Source organism: Leuciscus leuciscus (assembly GCF_965113295.1).
Source record: "Leuciscus leuciscus genome assembly, chromosome: 11".
Taxonomy (NCBI): domain Eukaryota; kingdom Metazoa; phylum Chordata; class Actinopteri; order Cypriniformes; family Leuciscidae; genus Leuciscus; species Leuciscus leuciscus.
This window is the reverse complement of record NC_138735.1, coordinates 35,246,321-35,269,457: the sequence shown is the minus strand read 5'-3', so window position 1 is coordinate 35,269,457 and position 23,137 is coordinate 35,246,321. Positions and strand designations below refer to the sequence as shown.

Here is a 23,137-nt window from a genome sequence, read left to right as displayed (position 1 = left end):
TGATCTTGTGGTGTTTAGTCCAAGCAGTGCTGGTCTTCAACAGCTTTTAAATGTGTGTTCTGATTATGGTCTTGAACATGATATTGTATATAATCCTGATAAGAGTATGGTTATGACTTGCAGAACTAAGGAGGATAAAAGTATACATTTTCCAGTTTTTAAGTTGTCTAACAAGAATCTCACGGTGTGCGAGAAAGTAAAATACCTTGGACATATTATCACTGAGCACATGACAGATGATGATGATATTGAAAATATACTGTTGCGTAAATTTAGTTTCTGTTCAGATGAGGTGAAGGTGTCACTTTTTAAAGCATATTGTACAACATTTACTGCTCATTTGTGGTGTAACTACAGAACATCTAGTTTACAGAAGCTGCAAGTATAGCCTAGCTTATAACGATGCTATGAGAATCTTACTAAGGAGACCTAGATGGCATAGTGCAAGTCAAATGTTTGTGAGTGTACGAGTAATCACTTTTAAAGCACTGTTACGTAATTTTATGTATAGATTTATCTGCGACTTAATGCTTCTAAAAATGAAATGATTGTGAGTTTATCAAATATAAGGGTTAGTACTACACGGTATCAGTCAAAGCTGTGGAGACACTGGTACTGGTGTATTTTGTAACTCTATGTTTACAAAATTGTATGGGTTGTGATGGATTGTATGGGTTGTGATGGATTGTATGGGTTGTGATGGATTGTATGGGTTGTATGTTGTTCAATGTCTTTTTCTTTTTTTTAAATTGGACTTTGAGTCTGTAATAAAGTTTGATTGATTGATTGATTGATTGATAAGCTTATATTATATTTTATTGTCACACTTTAATGGGAAAATTTATTTATTTAATGAACAAATCAAACACAAACATGTAAGGCTTTTATTACACATGACATTGAAAGAGTGTGTTGTGGTTGCTTCATCTGCCAGAGCTTCTAACACAGGCTTCTGACTGCTTTATTTTAAATAAGCACCAGATGGCGCTGTTCTCCACACTCTCGAAGCTTTGAATCTTTTCCCGGAACAGTCAGGGGAAAGCCTCAGTGATTCATGAGGATTAATTTCCCCATCCCTACTACCAGGTGAACAGGCAAGGGTCAGGGCAGGCAGCAGAGAATCAGAAACGATAAACAGTCCAAGGTTAATAACAGAAATCAAACACGGGAATAAACGCTCAGAAATGATGGCCAGTGCAGAATCAAGACTTCACGTTGAATGTGTGTGTGTGGAAGTGGTTTATATGAGTGTGTGTAAATGAGGTGCAGGTGTGTAACGCAATCAGTCCCAGGTAAGCGGTATTATGGGAAGTGGAGTTCAATGGGTAAAGTTAATATTCCGGGGAAGGTTCCCTCCGGTGGTGAAGAGGAGGCGGTGCGGGAGCCTGCTCTGTAACAGGTGGGAAGGTTTAAATTAGAATTTTTTCCAGTGTAGTAACCATGGTTACAGTGGTTTAACAGCAGTAAAACTACTCATATTAGTCAATAGCCCCACGAAAAAATATTATTATAGTTTAAATATCAATCAAATATCAAACTTTTTATTACAGACTCAAAGTCCAATTTAAAAAAAAGAAAAAGACATTGAACAACATACAACCCATACAATCCATCACAACCCATACAATCCATCACAACCCATACAATTTTGTAAACATAGAGTTACAAAATACACCAGTACCAGTGTCTCCACAGCTTTGACTGATACCGTGTAGTACTAACCCTTATATTTGATAAACTCACAATCATTTCATTTTTAGAAGCATTAAGTCGCAGATAAATCTATACATAAAATTACGTAACAGTGCTTTAAAAGTGATTACTCGTACACTCACAAACATTTGACTTGCACTATGCCATCTAGGTCTCCTTAGTAAGATTCTCATAGCATCGTTATAAGCTAGGCTATACTTGCAGCTTCTGTAAACTAGATGTTCTGTAGTTACACCACAAATGAGCAGTAAATGTTGTACAATATGCTTTAAAAAGTGACACCTTCACCTCATCTGAACAGAAACTAAACTTACGCAACAGTATATTTGCCCACATATACATCAGGCTTATATGATTCAATAAGATTTCTACTCTCTCTCTCTCTCTGTCTCCACACACACACACACACACACACACACACACACACACACACACACACACACACACACACACACACACACACACACACACACACACACACACACACACACACACACACACACACACACACACACACACACACACACACACAATGAATAAGGACATTGTCTGATAGGATCATCTGTTATTAAATGTGCTTATGACACTTGTTACTGGAATGACAGAAATGTGATGAAGTTTTTAATTATTTTTGGCTGTTGCCATTGCTCTAAATACAAACCCTTCACCAAATACCAACACCCTATCCCCTCTCTCCTAATACCACCCTAAACCCCAAATACCAACACCAAATTACCTAAAATCACCAAAAAGTGCAAAGATTTTACTAAATCAAAAAGACACAACAACAACAAAAAATAATAGCCTAAATAGGCCTAATGAAAAATAAATGTTGCTTATTTAAATGTAATATATTGATTAACTTTCAAAGTACAGCACTCTCCTCTCAAACCCATCAGCCAGACTGAGGCCATAATATGACTCGTTATCGAGCCTGAGACCCAAAGCGAAACGCGCACGTGACGGGACAGAAAGTGAGGCTTCGTTTGTCGTCGATCACGTGACTCTAGTAAACCAATACACACCCCGATACGGGGCTTCACTAGAAACTGTGTCGCTTGTGTGATACGCGCATCGAAGCTTCAGTGTCATATGTAACATCACTATTAGAAAGAGCTTTGCTGAAGAAACAAGAAGAATGCAAGCATTACCGTTGTATGTGTTGCGGACGAGACACAGGTCCGAAGAAGGAGGACGAAGAGGCTGTATATAGACACGTCCGAAAGGAATGTCCAGAACTTATGACAGTTCAAGACTTGGGATTGGACAGATTGTCTGTAAAGGACTGAATGCGGGTTTCCAAATGTCAAAAAGTATGATAGACTATAAAGGACTGGAAAACGAATGTCCAAGCAGAGGCCGATTCGTAAAGGACGTCTCCGCTGTTTTAGATGCCTTGCCATTGCGCCCCCTGCAGTTAAAGCTTTAAACGAGTTGGTTTTGATTAACTTTTATTTTTGTTTTATATATATGAACCTTTTATTTAAACTAGTTAACCTGTACTAAATCAAATAGATATATATCATTGAAATTAGGAAGCTCGCCTGCCATGATCTCTGTTTTACAAAAGATTGAGCTGAACTAGGAGAAGTCTTCTGTGATCTAAATATTGTAAGTATGGAAATTCAAATGCTTATCATTTAGGACAGATTTGACTTACTTTACCTAACCCGAGAATAATTAAAATAAGGTCAAAGGTGTTTTAAATTAAAAAAATTATAAATAGACTTATTTACTATTGTGATATAAACATTAAAACGCAAACACATATTATAGTAATGAATGGTTACAGCTAAACGATCTGATTTTGGTTTAATTCTCGAGATATAAGCGGAAAACCAAATTCCCATTCATTCACTAATTCTGCCCAAGACGTCCTCCATAGTCACGGGCAAATCTGAGCGTGGACAGGAATGGTGTTAGGAAGTTAATCTTAACTAATTAAGATTAGTTTTCTTACCCAAGTGGCAGATAATTCTGCTTGTTTTAAGCATAAACTCACTGAATTTTGATTTCCCCCAGAAAACAAGACATAAAATCTAATGCCATTTTACATCTTGATTTAAGAATTCATGCTTATCTCTCCTCAACGCACACTAAAATTCCATCAAATTTAATTGAATAATCCTTACTCATTCATAATATGAATTTAGAATTAGTAAAAAATAAAATAAAATAAAAATAGAGCTTAATAATACATTTTGTATTAATCTCAACGGAACACGGGAATGAACCATTTAGTGTATGTGATTCGTATTCATAAATACGATTAAATAAATAAATACCCTCCCTTTTTTTTTTTTTTCTTTTTTTTTTTACTTTATTTTAAAGCACAAACAAATGCCACATAAGATTTGGCCCCGACCTTAAATATGCAAGTAAAGCTGAAAGCAGACGTGTTTGCACTGGAAGAGAAATGAAGAGCATGTCAGACTTCAACACACTGCATTAACTGACTCATGACAGCAGCGGCAACACGAATAGAAAGTGAAAGTGAAAGTCCAGTTAGAAAATATTTTGGCGGAGCTCGTGTTCATGTTAAGAAAACACAATAATCCATCAATTCAACGGGAAAACTTCGGACAGGATGGACAGGCGTACAGAAGATCCCGTTCGTTGCAGTAAAACGGTATGAATGATTAATTTCGCACCTGAACATCAGCAACAACACCATCATTACAAGCTCTGTTGTAGTTATCTGTTCTAGGGTTCAGAATGTAACTCCATATTCAATTTTAAATATAGAATCCCATAAACGACGCCTAACAGAAGCAGAACGTTAGGTAGTGTTGGAGAAGTTGGGTTACTTCAACTGCGAGTGCGTTTTGTTTGATATTTTTGAGCGCTGCGCGAGGACAGCATCAGTCACTTCATAACTCTTCCTGTTTAGTTCATCTATACACAACAAATATGACCAGGGCCGGAACCATTGATATTGATATTCTCGATGCTGCTCTGTTGCACTCCATTACTACACACAGTTTGTTGTTAGGATGACAAAGAGTAATACATATTTCGCTTTAGGAGAACGGTTACGTTATAGTTTAAGTTTGGTTCGATATTCGCCGGACATTCGTGTTCCCTTGCCACTGTTCTATAAAGTCGACAGTCTTACAAAGAATACAAATCAATTCAACGATTGCAACCAGTGTATATCGACATGAAATATTCATTCAAAATAACCTTAAGTGCATTATAGCTGCATATTTATACCTGAGAATACTTTGACGCGCTGCCTAAGGGAACGTCTACAAATTCAACCAATTGCGGTAAAACGTAATATTTGTATTAATTTGAATTACCTTTAAACTTAGACATGTTCAAATGTAGTAGGTTCCAATTAGTAAGTTACTACAGGTGAAATTTTGCCAATACCTCCCTTACTGTATGTACAGTACATAAATATATTTAGAAAATAATTTCTGTAATCCATCAAAAGGTTTCTTTTTATATTCCAAAGGTTGTAGTAGCTTTACTGACCAGAATGACTTACTACAGGCGACATTTTGCCAATTCCTCCATTATTGTATGTGCAGTACACAAATATTTGTAGAAAAGCGCTACAGCTGCCGGCTCTCCTTCTTCCGACTCTGTTGGAGAGGTTTTTTTATTTTATTTTTATTATTTGATATCTTTTATTTGAACATGTAAATACAATTACAAAAAGAAATAAAAATCAGAGGGAAAAAAACATAAACAACAAAATAAAACTCCATACTTTCCAGTACTTAAAAAGAAACCTCTATTTACAAAAAGGAGTAGGAAGAAGTAAAACTTATGTACTCCTACCCCTTTATACCCCTACTACTATATTCAAGGCAATGGCTACAAAATAATAAATCTACAGAGATAATAAATCTATAATCAATGAAAAAATATAGTCTAAAGTTCTATTCACATACATATTGTCATGAATCAGACCTCTGTGGCTCTCTCCGATGGCCACCAGAGGGCACCCTCACCTGAGTATTGACTTTCCCGGACTCCATTTCCCATGCACCCCGTACAGAGACTAATCACCGGCACAGGTGTTTTCCATTATCTGCTCTACTTAAGCAGCATTCACACTCACGCTCACTGCAAGGTCTTGTTGTGCCCTGGCTGATGTTTCCAAGTGTTTACCTGGATATTCTGTGTATGATCTTGTTAGACTACTGTTGATTCTCTGCCGCCTGCCCTTGTGATCTTGCTCTCTGGAACTTCGACTGCTCTGCTTTCTGCCCTGACTCTTGGCCTGTATCGTTTCTGTTTCTGCTCTGCCTCTGATATTCCTGCCACTGTCGTTTGAACTGTTTGACCCTCATCTTGATTATTAAAGATAATCTGCAAATGGATCCACATGCTTCCGACCCCTCATTACACATACAACACAGCTATATTTATACACATACTATAAATTATTCAGTATAAGCTCAGGTTATTGTTAGAACTGTATTTCTTTGTAGCCTACTTCTGGAATATAATTTCTTTGCACATCTTTTTAAAATGTAATATGTTTAGACATTGCTTTAAATCATTATTTAGTTTATTCCAAAATGTAACGCCACTGACAGATAAATAGAAACTTTTCCTAGTAGTTCGAAAACTAGGATTCTTAAAATTTGACATTCCCCTTAAATCGTACATCGCTTGATTGAATTACAATTGCCAAAAATCATGAATTTAGTTCTGCTCAAATTTAATGATAACTTGTTTATGTCAAACCACTGTTTTTTTTCCATTATTTTTAAGTCCAGGGGCCTCATTTATAAACGTTGCATACGCACAAAAGAAGGCGTACGCCGCTCTCTACGCAATAATTGGTATTTATAAAAAGCAAACTTGACGGGAAAATGTGCGGTCCTTCACGCAAACTCTGACCCAGGCGTACGCACACAAACGGGTGAAATGAGAAATGGCGACACCGTCGGCAGAAGGAAGAAACACGTGAAAGTGTGTGAGAGTGTGTGAAACGTACTCGGTTACTAACGTAACCTCGGTTCTCTCTAGAGAGGAAACGAGTACTGCGTAAATCTTACGCTAGGGGAAAATCTCTTTTCCGCGAGATACTGAAGCCAAAAAATTATCCTTAATTTTGAAATAATGTAAAACGCGTTGCGGCAGCATGCAGACACAGGCGAGACGGCTTGTGCGCCTATTGGCTGCCCTGCGGCAACTGCAGCAGCCTATCGATAAGGCCCACTCGTGACGTCAGCTCCAATGGGGGCGCTTCGCGCCCAATACGTCACGTCCCGCCAGAATGGGCGTGGTCTAGGGCTATAAACATAGCTTCGAGAGGCTAGCTCACTGGTTTTTCATCGCCGAAGCGAACCAGAGCGTGTGCAGGCACGGCAAGATACGCAGTACTCGTTTCCTCTCTAGAGAGAACCGAGGTTACGTTAGTAACCGAGTACGTTCTCTTACGAGAGGTACTCTCGTACTGCGTAAATCTTACGCTAGGGGAAACAGTGTAAAACGCCGTGCATGCTAAGATCCAGCACCAAAGTCCCAAGGGCAAGTGCCCGGGCTCATATAGTACATGATCATAAGGGACTCACAGAGAGCCCAGGAAAGAGTGGCTAGAATAGCATCATTCCTGTAATAATATAACATCTTATAAGGAGCAGTTATACTGATGATGTGTCGTACAGTCAGGGCGACCCCCGGCCTGGACTGACGAATATAGTGGGTCTTACACACTGCCCATAGAGCTGCGCGATCCAACAGCGAGCATTTGCTCAAGCAGTTTCAGTATTCTGGCCCGAACACATCAGGGCAGACAGTACCGATTTTAGACCGAAAGCAGCTTAGCCTGCAAGGCGGGAACCTCTAGGTTATAAAACCTTATAAATGTAGACGGGGAGGCCCAGCCTGCCGCCATACAGATATCTTGCAAGGCAATCCCACTAGACCAAGCCCACGACGAGGCCACGCCTCTCGTGGAGTGTGCTCTGACTCCAAATGGGCACTGTAAGCCCTTAGAGGTATAAGCCAGCGCTATAGCATCAACTATCCAACTGGATAGGCTCTGTTTCGACACGGCAAGTCCCTTAGAACGTCCGTAGAGTGAAAACAAAGAGCTGCTCTGTCTGTCTGAAAACAGACGTGCGAGACACATAAGCTCTTAATGCTCTGACTGGGCAAAGGAAGCTTGCGTCTCCTTCCTCGTCAGAGACCGGTAAGGCTGACAGGGAATGACCTGCGCCCTAAACGGTGTGTTGAGGGATTTTGGAACATAACCGTGCTTAGGTTTGAGTATAACTCTTGAGTCATTAGGCCCAAACTCCATACACGTCGCGCTTACTGAGAGCGCGTGTAAGTCCCCTGTGCGCTTCACTGAAGCGAGAGCCAGAAGAAACACTGTCTTGAAAGACAGGTGTTTAAGATCAATCGTCTGTAAAGGCTCGAATGGGTCACCTTTCATGGCTTCCAGCACTGTAGAAAGGTTCCATACAGGGACTGAGGGAGGTCTGGGAGGATTCAGTCTCTTAGCTCCTCTAAGGAAGACGATGACTAAATCGTTCCTTCCTACTGACTGACCCAGCGTTGTTTTTGAGAACGCTGCTATGGCCGCCACATACACTTTGAGCGTGGAAGGGGTCCTGCCCTTGTCCAACAGCTCTTGTAGGAAGGAGAGAACCTCCGTCACCCCACAGTCTAGGGGCGACACGCCACGAGCTGTGCACCAGCTGGAGAACACTGACCATTTCGAGGAATAGAGACGTCGCATAGACGGAGCTCTAGCCTGCGTGATCGTGTTTAACACTCCGCTTGGGGAGGTCAGCGGGTACCCGTTGATGGCCCAAACATGAAGGGACCACAGCTCTGGGCGCGGATGCCAAAACGAGCCCTTGGCCTGAGAGAGGAGGTCCCTCCTCACTGGCACTGGCCATGGGGCAGTGCTTGCTAGCTGCATCAGAACTGGGAACCAGGGTTGGTTTTTCCAGAACGGCGCTACGAGTAGCACTGAGCATCCTTCTCTGATCCGTTCTATCACCTGAGGCAGGAGAAAGACGGGAGGAAAGGCATAGAGCGGGCGGCGGGGCCATACGTGAGCCAGCGCGTCCCTGCTCTTGGAGAAAAATTCCAGACAGTGAGCGTTTTCTTGAGACGCGAACAGGTCTACTTCCGCTCTGCCGAATTTCTTCCACAGCAGCTGGACTGTCTGTGGGTGTAGAGGCCATTCGCCTGTCGGAACATTGTTTCTGGACAGTCTGTCCGGTCCTACGTTCAGGAGCCCTGGCACATGCGCTGCTCTCGGCGAGAGCAGGTTGCGCTGAGCCCACACCAGGAGGCGTTCTGTCAGCCTGTGCAGGTTTCGGGACCTGAGGCCGCCCTGGCGATTTATGTAGGACACCACTGACATGTTGTCCGAGCGGACCAGGACGTGGTGTCCTCGTATTTAGGGACAAAAACGCGTCAGTGCGTTGTCTACTGCCAACATTTCGAGGCAGTTTATGTGTAGAAGCTTCTCCCGTTCTGACCATTGGCCGAAGAACGGTCTGCCCTTGAGCAGTGCTCCCCATCCCAAGGTGGAGGCGTCCGTAGACACTACCTTCACACTCGAGGAAGTCCCCAGGCTAACACCTGATTGGTACAAGTCGTTTGCTTTCCCAGGTTTCAGAGCTGCGGGGCCATACGTGAGCCAGCGCGTCCCTGCTCTTGGAGAAAAATTCCAGACAGTGAGCGTTTTCTTGAGACGCGAACAGGTCTACTTCCGCTCTGCCGAATTTCTTCCACAGCAGCTGGACTGTCTGTGGGTGTAGAGGCCATTCGCCTGTCGGAACATTGTTTCTGGACAGTCTGTCCGGTCCTACGTTCAGGAGCCCTGGCACATGCGCTGCTCTCGGCGAGAGCAGGTTGCGCTGAGCCCACACCAGGAGGCGTTCTGTCAGCCTGTGCAGGTTTCGGGACCTGAGGCCGCCCTGGCGATTTATGTAGGACACCACTGACATGTTGTCCGAGCGGACCAAGACGTGGTGTCCTCGTATTTAGGGACAAAAACGCGTCAGTGCGTTGTCTACTGCCAACATTTCGAGGCAGTTTATGTGTAGAAGCTTCTCCCGTTCTGACCATTGGCCGAAGAACGGTCTGCCCTTGAGCAGTGCTCCCCATCCCAAGGTGGAGGCGTCCGTAGACACTACCTTCACACTCGAGGAAGTCCCCAGGCTAACACCTGATTGGTACAAGTCGTTTGCTTTCCCAGGTTTCAGAGCTGCGATGCATTTCTGATTGACCTTGAGACGAAGCAGACCGGAAGCCCACGCTCGGCGCGGTACTCGCGCTTTCAGCCAGAACTGTAGCGGGCGCATGCGAAGCAAGCCCAACTGAAGTACTGATGATGCTGAGGCCATGAGACCTAGCATCCTCTGAAATTTCTTGAGCGGGACAGATGCGCCGCAGCGGAAAGAGCTCGCTGCGCGCTGAATGTCTAGTACGCGCTCTGGTGACAGTCGCGCTATCATAGACAGCGAGTCCAGTTCTGTGCCCAGAAAAGATATTATCTGTCTGGGAGACAGAGAACTCTTCGCCCAATTGACCCAGATTCTCGAGGTGATCGAGCAAAATGGTCCTGTGCTCTATGAGCACCGAGTGAGATTGAGCTAGAATCAGCCAATCGTCCAAGTAGTTCAATACTCGCATGCCCTGTAGTCTGAGGGGTGCGAGCGGCTAGAGACAAGCCGAACGGAAGGACTGAGCACTGATATGCCTGGCCCTCGAAGGCGAATCTCAAACGTCGCCTGTGACGTGACGCTATTTGTATTTGAAAATATGCGTCTTTCAGATCTATTGACACAAACCAATCTCCTCGGCGAATGTGCGTGAGGGTTTTTCTGGTCGTGAGCATTCCGAACTGTTGCTTCGCAAGCACTCTGTTCAGTTGCCTTAGATCTAGTATGGGTCTGAGACCCCCGTCTTTTTTCAGTACCAGGAAGTATCTGCTGTATAGCCCTCCTTCACTCTGAGCTTGAGATAAAGGCTCTATGGCCCCTTTGCTCAACAGTTTCAAAATTTCGGCTCGAAGTAGGTGGTGCTACTTCTGTTTTTACCGTAGCTTCGACGCGCGTCACATAGCGGCGAGGGCGTCGGCGAAACTGTAGCGAATAGCCTCTTTCTATAATGTCTAGCACCCACTTCAAAACCCCCGGGTAGCCTTGCCCATGCATCTGCACGAATGGCTAGGGGCTGAATGCGGAGCGCGCTCTGGTCGCTCAGCGACAGAGGGGCTTCGGTGTGCTGTAACATAAGTGTCGCGCTTCGAGGCAGGGGGCGCGCTGATAACAGCGGGCAGATTGCCCGCGCTCGACTCCTTTGCGGTGGTCAACCGAGAGGGGAGGGCTGGGCGAGTCCCGTAGGACCTGTCATGTCTATGTGTGAATGTGGGCGCGGGATAGCGGGCACATTTACAACACTGAGAGCATTGTCCGCCTGAGCAGAGCGAATGCACGTTGGTTTTGTTTTTACAGAAACCTTGAGATATGCGGAACGTAGTGTTTGTGGGCACTGGGCAGTGGGCACATTTACCACGTTTAATGCGCAATCGACCTGGGTCGATTTCATGTGCGCGAGCCCTGTGTGACGGGCTGTGTTTGTGTGTAGGAATTTCGTCTACATTCGTAACACCATCGGCCGTGGCCGGGACACCAGAAAATACACTCTTATGGGATTTATCTGGGTAGCCGTAAAAGCGGCGTTTGTGTGCAGGCAAGCGGGCTGTTTCGCCGACTTGTTTACTGCAGAATACACTGGAACAGTCGCATTTACTGGAACTGAACGAGCGAGAAGTTGCCATAGAAACAGAAAGCGTCAACATGCTGGCGTTTGTTTGCAGGCGTGCGTGTATTACAGCAGGCTTGTTCACTGCAATATTGACATTTCCAGTCGTCTGAACTTCAGAGGCGGAAACCATAGAAACAGAGTTTGGGTGCAGGCGAACGGGTTGTACCACGCGCTCGTTGGCTGCAAAATACACATCTGCAGTCGCCTTTTCAGGGAACTGCCAGAGCGAGAATTGACGGCAAAAAGTGTGTTTTGCCGGTAGACCCGGGATTCGATCGCGGGTCTCTCGCGTGAAAATCTGACGATCTACCACTGGACCACAGAGGAAGACACATAGACATTCAGTAGCGCGAGTATTATCAAAGAGCGTCAACATGCTGGCGTTTGTTTGCAGGCGTGCGTGCAAAACAACAGGCTCGCTCACTGCAATATTGACATTTCCAGTCACCTGAACTTAAGAGGGGAATGAGAAATGTGTCAGGAGTGGAGGTCGGCCCGGCCGCAGCGGGGCTAAAAACACCCTTTTCTCCTTTCGCCAGTGACGCACGGGAACCATAGAAACGGTGTTTGGGTGCAGGCGAGCGGGTTGTACAGCGCGCTCGTTGGCTGCAAAATGCACATCTGCAGTCGCCTTTCAGGGAACTGACAGAGCGAAGCATTGGCGGCATAATATATCTGCCGTTAGACCGGGATTCGAACCCCGGTCTCTCGTGCGAAAAACCTAAGATTCCGCCACTGAGCCACAGGGGGGGAACACAAAGGTGTATAGATGCATGAGCATATAAGAGAGCGTCAACATGTTTTCTTCGGCGTTTGCTTGCAAGCGTGGGTGTTACAACAGGCTCGTTTGCTGCAATATTGATATTTCCAGTCGCCTAATCAGGGAACTGAGTTGTCTTTTCGCCGGTGAGTGACGCGTGAATGGGGCGCAAGGGCAGGGTAGCTTTCTTGTAACGTAAAGAAAAACTAACCCCGATCGTCCGCTTCCAGCCTCCCTTGTGAACGGCGCAGTTTGCGCGGTTCGAACAGAGGGAGAGAGAAAGCTAGCCCCGTGACCGTCCGCTCCTGACATCCCCTGTGAACGGCGCGGTTTGCGCGGCTCGAACAGAGGGAGAGCAGGTATCATCCCCCAAGCAGGCAAGGCAAGCGGGCGCACTGGCGAGCTTTGCGGGTTGGGGGGGGGCGGAGGAGCAGTCTCGGAGAAGGATGCCAGGTGAGTCCTCAGAGTCACCAGGCAGTAACTGGCTCGCAGTGAGGGCGGTCGCCGTCAGCGAGCGCGAGCGCGAGCGCGAGAGCTGCGTGATCCTCAGGAAAGGGGCGTCTTGAAAAAGACGCCCGGCTCTTTTAGTGCAATGAGAGTGTGTGTCGCGGCGGCGAGCACACACACATACACAAAACACAGTAGCAGAGAAAGGATATAACGCCGGATAGCGCAGCAGGAAGGCGACTGAAGGCGGCGCGGCCAGCGGCTTCAGAGTGTCGACTCGTCCCGCTGAAAGGCTTTTTCAGACGGCGCGGCTTCTCTCCGGATCCAGCGATGCGAGAGCTTCGCTGAAGAGATGAAAAATCAGTGAGCTAGCCTCTCGAAGCTATGTTTATAGCCCTAGACCACGCCCATTCTGGCGGGACGTGACGTATTGGGCGCGAAGCGCCCCCATTGGAGCTGACGTCACGAGTGGGCCTTATCGATAGGCTGCTGCAGTTGCCGCAGGGCAGCCAATAGGCGCACAAGCCGTCTCGCCTGTGTCTGCATGCTGCCGCAACGCGTTTTACATTATTTCAAAATTAAGGATAATTTTTTGGCTTCAGTATCTCGCGGAAAAGAGATTTTCCCCTAGCGTAAGATTTACGCAGTACGAGAGTACCTCTCGTAAGAGAACTGTAGACCGTTGTGTAAAAGAAATGGCAATACTGCCTCTCATAAATAACATGACTTCACAAAGCAAGTCTTAAATTAACAGCCTACAATAACACCCGTTTGATCGATCTGCAGGGTAAAACAAACAAAATCAAACGAAGATTACAACAGAAATGCAAATTAACACATATTTGCAAAAAGAAAAGTGAAATATGTTCTGCAATAATATTGGCATGTTATGCAATTCATCCTCATAACACATCTGTAGCTTGTCAGATGCAATCAAATGGATGGTAATAAAATGCCATGATGCCATCGCAATGCTTAATGACGCACAATTCACAGTGAGTGAAGTTACGTTTCTTGGTTTTCCTCTCTGTGTTTGCCATGATTTCGCAATCGATGAATATTAACTTGTGGGCGTTTCACGGACTATTTATGGGCAACTATAGGCGAGACATGAAGCCGCAAAAGCTGCGCTACATTTAGAATTGATTGTGATTTATTAAGGGAAAACTGCTTAGGATGTGCGTGCGCACGGTTTTATAAATCCGAATATTTCTGTGCATACGCACGTCCTATGTTTCATCCGTACGCCACTTCTGCCGCAAATCCTACGCAAAGTTTTATAAATGAGGCCCCTGGAGTTGCTGTAAATTCTGACCAGAACCAAAGATATTTGTGTCATCATCAAATAACACAAATGTCATTAGTTCAGATACTTTACATATGTAATTTATGTAGAGAATAAATCATTTTGGTCCCAATACTGACCCCTGGGGGACACCACACGCAAGATCCAAACATTCAGATGTATAATCTCCCAACTTCACAAAATGTTTCCTGTCTTTTAAATAACTGCTTAACCAATTCAGCACTATCCCCCTGATCCCGAGCCTTTCCAGTTTATTGATTAATATTTCATGATTAATTGTATCAAACGTTTTTTTCAAATCATTGAATACCCCAACTCCATATTTCTTTTTGTCTGTGGAATTTGTCATTTCTTCAATGAGTACAGTTAAAGCTGGTGATGTTGACCTATTTTTTTCTGAATCAATATTGACTGTCAATGAGTAATTTGTATTTATCAATGAATTTGTCCAATCTGTCATTGAAGAGTTTTTCTAGAATTTTTGAAAATGGTGGCAGTAGAGAGACAGGCCTGTAACTTGTGAAGGGGTGTTTGTCTCCAGTTTTGAACAGAGGTATGACTTTTGCTGTTTTCATTTTTGTTGGAAATTGACCAGTTTGAAATGGCAAATTAAAAATGTAAGTTAATGGTTTTGAGATCCCCTCAGTTAAAGTTTTTACTATCTTCATATCTATTTCGTTGCAATCAGTGGATGCTTTAGTTTAGCATTTTTTAACAATAGCCTATCTATTATTTCTTTTTCTTCTACTGCTTTAAGAAACATTGAACATTGATTTCTTTTAATAAGATCATTGTATCTGTTATCGATTATCTGTGGAATAGGAATTTTTTCAGCTAAATCTGGTCCGACGTTTACAAAATATTTATTAAAGTTATTGACCACATCCTCCAAATTATTAATGTTCTTTTCATTATCAATTAAATACTAGGGATAATTAGACTGTCTCGTGCCCCTTCTCATAATACTGTTTAGTATATTCCATATACCCTTCATATTATTTTTATTATTGTCTAATAGATTACTATAGTATTCTCTCTTAATTAACTTATTTTTATATTTCTTATATTTATTTTCTGCTTCTATAGTTCTGTTTAATCAATTCTCTATAAAGTGTATTTTTCTTTTTACAGGCATTTTGTAATCCTTTTGAAATCCATGGTCTATCACTATATTTTTGTTTTCCGCAATATTTTATTATCGGACAATTGTTATCATATAATAATTTAAATATTCTTAGGAACTCACCATATACTTTATCAATATCTTTTTCCTTATATATTATTTCCCAGTCTTGTGAAAGCAAATCATCTTTAAATACAACCATAGACTCTTCTGTTCTGACCCGTCTGAATAGAGGTTTATTGCCTTTATTAGATGTGTAATTGCTGTTGTAAACTGTAAAAACTGGTAGGTGGTCACTAATATCATTTATTAATAGTCCACTCACTGTATTGTTATCTATATCATTTGTAAAAATATTATCAATTAGTGTTGCACAGTAGGAAGTAATCCTACTGGGTCTGGAAATTTGGGGGGAAAAGCCCAGACTATACACTGTATTAATAAAATCCTCCGTCATATTGTGCTTATTTGGATTTAGCAAATCAATGTTGAAGACACCACAGATAAACATGACTTTCTGATTTGTTTTTGTACATTTTTCCTCTATCCAATCCTTAAATAAATCAATATTAGAATCTGGAGATCTATGGATGCAACTTACAATGACATTTTTCTTTTTTTCTCTACATACTTCTATTGTAACACATTCAAGTAAAGTTATGAGATGGAGAAGGTTATGAGATGGAGAGGGTTGTGAGATGGAGAGGGTTGTGAGATGGAGAGGGTTATGAGATGGAGAAGGTTATGAGATGGTTATGAGATGGAGAAGGTTATGAGATGGAGAGGGTTATGAGATGGAGAAGGTTATGAGATGGTTATGAGATGGAGATGGTTATGAGATGGAGAGGGTTGTGAGATGGAGAAGGTTGTGAGATGGAAAGGGTTGTGAGATGGAGAGGGTTGTGAGATGGAGAGGGTTGTGAGATGGAGAAGGTTGTGAGATGGAGAGGGTTGTGAGATGGAGAGGGTTGTGAGATGGAGAAGGTTGTGAGATGAGAAGGGCTGTGAGAGGGTTGTGAGATGGAGAGGGTTGTGAGATGGAGAAGGGTTGTGAGAGGGTTGTGAGATGGAGAAGGTTGTGAGATGGAGAAGGGCTGTGAGATGGAGAAGGTTGTGAGATGGAGAAGGTTGTGAGATGGAGAAGGTTGTGAGATGGAGAAGGGTTGTGAGATGGAGAAGGTTGTGAGATGGAGAAGGTTGTGAGATGGAGAGGGTTGTGAGATGGAGAAGGGCTGTGAGATGGAGAAGGTTGTGAGATGGAGAAGGTTGTGAGATGGAGAAGGGTTGTGAGATGGAGAAGGTTGTGAGATGGAGAAGGTTGTGAGATGGAGAGGGTTGTGAGATGGAGAAGGGTTGTGAGATGGAGAAGGTTGTGAGATGGAGAGGGTTATGAGATGGAGAGGGTTGTGAGATGGAGAAGGGTTGTGAGAGGGTTGCGAGATGGAGAAGGGCTGTGAGAGGGTTGTGAGATGGAGAAGGTTGTGAGATGGAGAGGGTTGTGAGATGGAGAGGGTTGTGAGATGGAGAAGGTTATGAGATGGAGAAGGTTGTGAGATGGAGAGGGTTGTGAGATGGAGAAGGTTGTGAGATGGAGAGGGTTATGAGATGGAGAGGGTTATGAGATGGAGAAGGTTGTGAGATGGAGAGGGTTGTGAGATGGAGAAGGTTGTGAGATGGAGAGGGTTGTGAGATGGAGAGGGTTGTGAGATGGAGAAGGTTGTGAGATGGAGAGGGTTGTGAGATGGAGAAGGTTGTGAGATGGAGAATGTTGTGAGATGGAGAGGGTTGTGAGATGGAGAGGGTTGTGAGATGGAGAGGGTTGTGAGATGGAGAAGGTTGTGAGATGGAGAAGGTTGTGAGATGGAGAGGGTTGTGAGATGGAGAAGGTTGTGAGATGGAGAAGGTTGTGAGATGGAGAGGGTTGTGAGATGGAGAAGGGTTGTGAGAGGGTTGTGAGATGGAGAAGGATGTGAGATGGAGAAGGTTGTGAGATGGAGAGGGTTGTGAGATGGAGAAGGGTTGTGAGAGGGTTGTGAGATGGAGAAGGATGTGAGATGGAGAAGGTTGTGAGATGGAGAAGGTTGTGAGATGGAGAGGGTTGTGAGATGGAGAAGGTTGTGAGATGGAGAAGGTTGTGAGATGGAGAAGGTTGTGAGATGGAGAGGGTTGTGAGATGGAGAAGGGTTGTGAGAGGGTTGTGAGATGGAGAAGGATGTGAGATGGAGAAGGTTGTGAGATGGAGAGGGTTGTGAGATGGAGAAGGGTTGTGAGAGGGTTGTGAGATGGAGAAGGATGTGAGATGGAGAAGGTTGTGAGATGGAGAAGGTTGTGAGATGGAGAGGGTTGTGAGATGGAGAAGGTTGTGAGATGGAGAGGGTTGTGAGATGGAGAAGGGTTGTGAGAGGGTTGTGAGATGGAGAAGGATGTGAGATGGAGAAGGTTGTGAGATGGAGAGGGTTGTGAGATGGAGAAGGTTGTGAGATGGAGAAGGTTGTGAGATGGAGAAGGTTGTGAGATGAGGGAATGGCCGGTTCGCTGAAGAGTCACGAGGCGAAGGAAGAAGCGGAGCTTCCAGGCGGAGCTTCCAGGCGGACGCAAGCTGGCGTCGGTACACCACACTGGGTATTCTCATCTAGAGGGGGCAGTGAGCCCTGCACGAGCCAAATTCATGACACGACATTTGGAACAATGTCGTTGAAAATTTGCTCAAATTTGCTCTTTAATTTAGTTGCTGGATGGCTGCAGGGGAGACGCTAAATCAGCTTGCTTGCAGAGAGTCAGCGAGAGAGAGGCTTCAGTCTTCTTTGGAGCAGCGAGATGATCTTCGCACTGAAGAAGAAAGATTCTGATGATTGGTCATTTCTGCATGGCCTTATAGGCAGCCAATGCTTGCAGTGAACTGAAATGCCATTTGTCTGTGAAAAGCACCGACGTGAACCAATCTGGCTTCAGGATTCTGAGAAGTGAGTGAACCGTATGAACCTCAACTTTCGGTTCCAAAAATCTGAGGAAAGTTTCAGGGTATGTGAGTAGTCATAGTAACTTACTCTCTGAACATAACCTGTCCCAGCTCGTGTTCCAGGGTTAGTTTACCTCAGAGGTATTCAGTGCAAGCTTGCCCTATCGATGAGGCTCCAGTGGGCCTGACAGATTGTGCAATATATAGTATGTTCTTGTTGTTTTTGTTTATAAAGAACTATTATAAGCAATGTTTATTTTTCTCTAATTTATTTGTTTTATTCTCCTCTCATACATAGTGGATCTGCATTCAAATGATCTGCTTTCATTTTTTATTTATTTTTTTGTGCAACATGACATTTTCTATATAATGTACATCTCACCTTACAAGAAATGTGGAAGGAAAATAGCTAAACATAAAAAATACATTTATACAGCCATATTATCTTTGCAAGGACAGACAGTTTTTAGTTCAATTAATCTTTTTTAATTTGTTATTAGCATTAAACAAAGAATATAAATATTTTTCACAGTAACAAAATACTGATTAAAGATTAAAAATGAAAGATAAGATTAAAATATTATTGCATAACCCTAATGTGTTTTTAACGTGCTTATTTGTTTTTCCAGCAACTATTACAAACATACGATGATATTGGAAATCTTATCTGGAGTATTGAACTGTCAAGTTATTAACTAAGGCTACATGTTTGAAACTAGCATTCTTCAAGTGATGATTATCAGTTGCATTTCTGAATGTCATTTAAAACAGTATTTTTTATATTTTTCAGAACAAGAAAAGACATATCCCCAGAATAAGGAGTCCCTCACGGTACACCCATCTCTATCGGCCAAGGTTTGAGGGGAAATATTTTCATTCTCGGTAAGAATATGTCAAAAATCAAGGTTAAGGCTGAATGCAGTCTGCAAACTCTTGAAATAAAATGTTGACTACTCTCTTAGTTGAGTCATTTTAATGGACCTGTCATCGTTGGTCCACTGTGTTATAATCAAGGTCCTGGAAGGGTAAGTGACAAACAAAAGGGGCTTTTGCACCGGGTAGTTCTAGGAACTCAGTTCTAGGAACTAGCCACCAGGGTGGTTCCACGAGAACTAGTGGTTCCCGTAGGAAAATTGTCCTGGTTGCCAGTAGGAACTCTGAAGTGACGGAAAGTACAAATAATATTTTAACATACTGATGCATATAAACAAAAGAATCAGTAGTAGTAGAGTTACTTTGGACTACCTACAATAATTATAACATAAGCACACAAGGCAACTTACACTCATTGGTGGGCACGTACTGCAGACGATAGCACCACATGTTCACTGCAGACGCAGGTGTTGGTGGTGATCCTCAGCTCTCCATCAAGGTCGCTCTTTACAAAATGAATCCACCTCTTCTTGATATCATCATTTTTAAGAAATTTAAATAAGGAGATCAAGTTTTGTACAATGTTTTGTAAATTATCGCAACCAGGTAATATGCATTTACATGACGAAGGCATAGCTAGCTATCAAACTGTAGGCTGTAGTAACTAACACTAATGACAGTAAGTTGCGATTTAGCGGGTGAACCACTGATGCTAATGCGCTCTAGTTATTATAGGGTTAGGAGAGGGTCCACAATCAGTAGCTTCAGTGTGTCATCGAGTCAAGATTCCAGGTCTGCCCAAAACTACTGCAAAACAAAAACTGTTTAATGGTAACTCGAGTTACAGAGTAACTCCTCTATTCAGTACTACATAGTTCACAGTCTTTGTAACGTGTTTTCAGCAATACATTTCAAACATTTATAATGTGTTTAGAAACAAATCTCTGAATTGTCCAATAATTAGAATCCCTGTTTTTCCAGAATTAAGTAGTACAAAATTACTAGTCATCCATTTTTTTATATCAGCTATGCATTCTAATAATCTTGTGGTACTCCATACTGAACTTATGATCGATAAGACATCTCTTCATTTACTGCAACAAACGGTCAGATAAGTATGATTTAAAGCATGCCAATGCAATTCCACTAATGCCAACATCATTTTCGAGTCTATTTAAAAGAATGTTGTGGTCAAGAGTATGAAATGCAGCACTAAGATCGAGTAACACTAATAGAGAGATACAACCACGATCAGATGATAGGAGCAAATAATTTGTAACTCTAATGAGAGCAGTCTCAGTACTATGGTACGGTCTAAATCCTGACTGGAAATCCTCACAGATATCATTTCTGTCTAAAAAAGGAACATAGTTGTGAGGATACCGTCTTTTCTAGTATCTTTGACAGAAAAGGTAGATTCAAGATCGGCCTGTAATTGACTAGTTCTGTACGATCAAGTTGCCTTTAAAAAAAAAAAAAAAACTGTTTAATAATAGCCAGCTTAAAAGTTTTAAATTATTAAGAAGAGGATCTATGACCTCTGGAAGCATCTCTTTCAGTAGCTTAGTCGGTATAGGGTCTAACATACATGTTGTCGATTTAGATGATTTAACGAGTTTAGTAAATTCTTCCTCTCCTATAGCAACGAATGAATGGAATTTTTCCTCAGGGACACTACAGTGCACTGCCTGATGCGATACTGTAGTAGACATTTGCATAATTATAATTTTCTCCCTGATATTGTCAATCTTGTTAGTAAAGAAGTTCATAAAGTCATGAACTGACTTTTTTTTTTAATTGTTGAACATCAATACAATTTTTACCCTTAAATGGGTTTGAGAGTTTTTTGTATTTACTAATTCGGTTAGGACAGACAGTCTCTGTATAATTATATCTAGGTGAAAGAGGCTCTATATGATGATATCTAGGTGAAAGAGGCTCTATGTGATGGGATTTATCTGACCTTGGTGACGCGAGGCCGCTAGCAGACGGTCGGTTTAGCCAGTCTGTCTGCTTCCTGACCTGAGCCCCAGATTGTCATGTTTGAGCTCTAAGACTATGTGCCATATTACTAGAGAGAAGAGCGGCACCATCCCAGGAGGGATGAATACCATCTCTTTTCAACAGGTCAGGTCTGCCCCAAAAACTTTTCCAATTGTCTATGAATTCTATATTATTTTGCGGACACCACTTAGACAGCCAGCCATTGAGTGAACACAATCTACTGACTATCTCATCACTCCTGCGAACATGAAGGGGTCCAGAGCAAATTACAGTGCCTGAAATCGTACTTGCGAGTTCACACACCTCTGTAATATTAATTTTAGTGATCTATGACTGACGAAGTCAGACATATTTAGCACTGCATATTTACAAGGCTATCGGCTCTGACAGTTAGAAGATATTTAAATAAATGTTATAATAATAATAATCAGTTATTTTATTAATTATACAAATCAATTTAAAAAAAAAAATTGCTACAAAGGAAACAGACATCTAAAACCATAGACATAATGCTCTTCTTAAGTAATTGTACGAACTTCCTGGTAAAGCCCCGCCCGCTTCAGGTTTAATACGAATACAGATGCGAATCATTTTGAGATAGTTACAGATACAAATATTGGCTCTGCTGCACACCCCTAAACTACACTGTTATCACGGACACGGCTGGTAGACACCAAGCTTTTTTGCATACCACTTTGGTGTAAAAAACTTCCCGGTAGAAGAAGCTCTAGTACTCTACTTCATGGCAACAACATTAAATTGAAGCAGTGTGGAAATCAAGTTTGATCTCTAACTGGGTAGGTATCAAAATTACACACTTTGTTTTTTTGATAACAAGTCAGAGCCTATCAGAACCAACACTGCTTTGGTTATTTGATATACTTGTTGGTAAAAGTTACCATAGAAAACCAGTGTAGAGTGCTTATATAGGTACTAAATAGCTATTAATCAATAACTGTTAGCAACCTGAATTTGAATCTAGGCAAAAATCTGTTTATATAACAATCTTATGATAATTTCTCCTTTTCTTAGCTTCAGGTTTTTCAGGACTATGGAGGAGCGTATTTTACAACGTCCAAATTTTGCAATGAGGTACCAGAGGCATCATAGAGGTCAGTGGACCAGCCTTCAGCTGAGCCGTCGGTCCAGGGCCTTTTCTCCTTCCAGACAGCGGTTCAATAAAGGCCTGGACAAGAGTTCCTTCACAGCACTCAGACAACACATCAAACCCCGCACCACAGGTTAGCTGCATTGTGTGTATCTGTTTGTTGCAAATTTTGGTTCAACTGATTTTTATATACAGTGCATAAATGTCCTTGGATCCGTCTTAAAACTAAGAGGTAGTGATATAGCCTTCTGCATTCTCCTCATTGTAGCTTTACAGAATTTCTCAAAGTTCTAGCCTCTAATTACAAGTAAACCATAGGAGGAGTGTCTGTAAGGCTGGGCCACGAGTCGAAAATCAACGGGGACTTGGGCCAAAAGTGCCTATGCACAATTATTCCAGCAGCTATATCACCCTGTAGCCCAAGACTGGTTGCCCACTGAAGCTAAGCAGGGTTGAGCCTGGTCAGTACCTGGATGGGAGACCTTCTGAGAAAACTAGGTTGCTGCTGGAAGAGGTGTTAGTGAGGCCAGCAGGGGGCGCTCACCCTGTGGTCTGTGTGGGTCCTAACGCCCCGGTAAAGTGACGCGACACTATACTGTCAAAGAGCACCGTCCTTCGGATGAGATGTTAAACCGAGGTCCTGACTCTCTGTGGTCATTAAAAATCCCATAGCACTTCTCGTAAAGAGTAGAGGTGTAACCCCGGTGTCCTGGCTAAATTCCATCCAATGGCCCTTGCCAATCATGGCCTCCTAATAATCCCCATCCATTGAATTGGCTCTATCACTCTCTCTCCTCTCTACCTAGTGTGCTGGTGTGTGGTGAGTGCACTGGCTCCACCTATAGCTGATGTGTGGTGAGCGCACTGGCTCCACCTTTAGCTGGTGTGTGGTGAGCGCACTGGCTCCACCTATAGCTGGTGTGTGGCGAGCGCACTGGCTCCACCTATAGCTGGTGTGTGGTGAGCGCACTGGCTCCACCTATAGCTGGTGTGTGGCGAGCGCACTGGCTCCACCTATAGCTGGTGTGTGGTGAGCGCACTGGCTCCACCTATAGCTGGTGTGTGGTGAGCGCACTGGCTCCACC

The 23,137-nt window shown here is 43.1% G+C and overlaps 1 protein-coding gene and 1 long non-coding RNA gene across 4 annotated transcripts in view; one reads left to right on the top strand and one right to left on the bottom strand.

The window, feature by feature from the left end:
• LOC309509718 (uncharacterized protein) overlaps window positions 1–3,320 on the bottom strand; it is a 47,888-nt gene extending 44,568 nt beyond the window's left edge. For all 3 annotated transcript variants that reach the window (XM_082184527.1, XM_082184532.1, XM_082184530.1), the window contains exon 1: window positions 2,865–3,320. The gene's annotated coding sequence lies outside the window, so the exon portion shown is untranslated. The remainder of the gene's footprint in view (window positions 1–2,864) is intronic.
• A 734-nt stretch (window positions 3,321–4,054) lies between these two features.
• LOC309509720 lies at window positions 4,055–22,899 on the top strand. Its single transcript, XR_014210023.1, has 3 exons — window positions 4,055–4,342; window positions 18,858–18,949; window positions 21,977–22,899. It is a non-coding gene; the product is annotated as an uncharacterized lncRNA (long non-coding RNA).
• The last annotated feature ends 238 nt before the right edge of the window (window positions 22,900–23,137 follow it).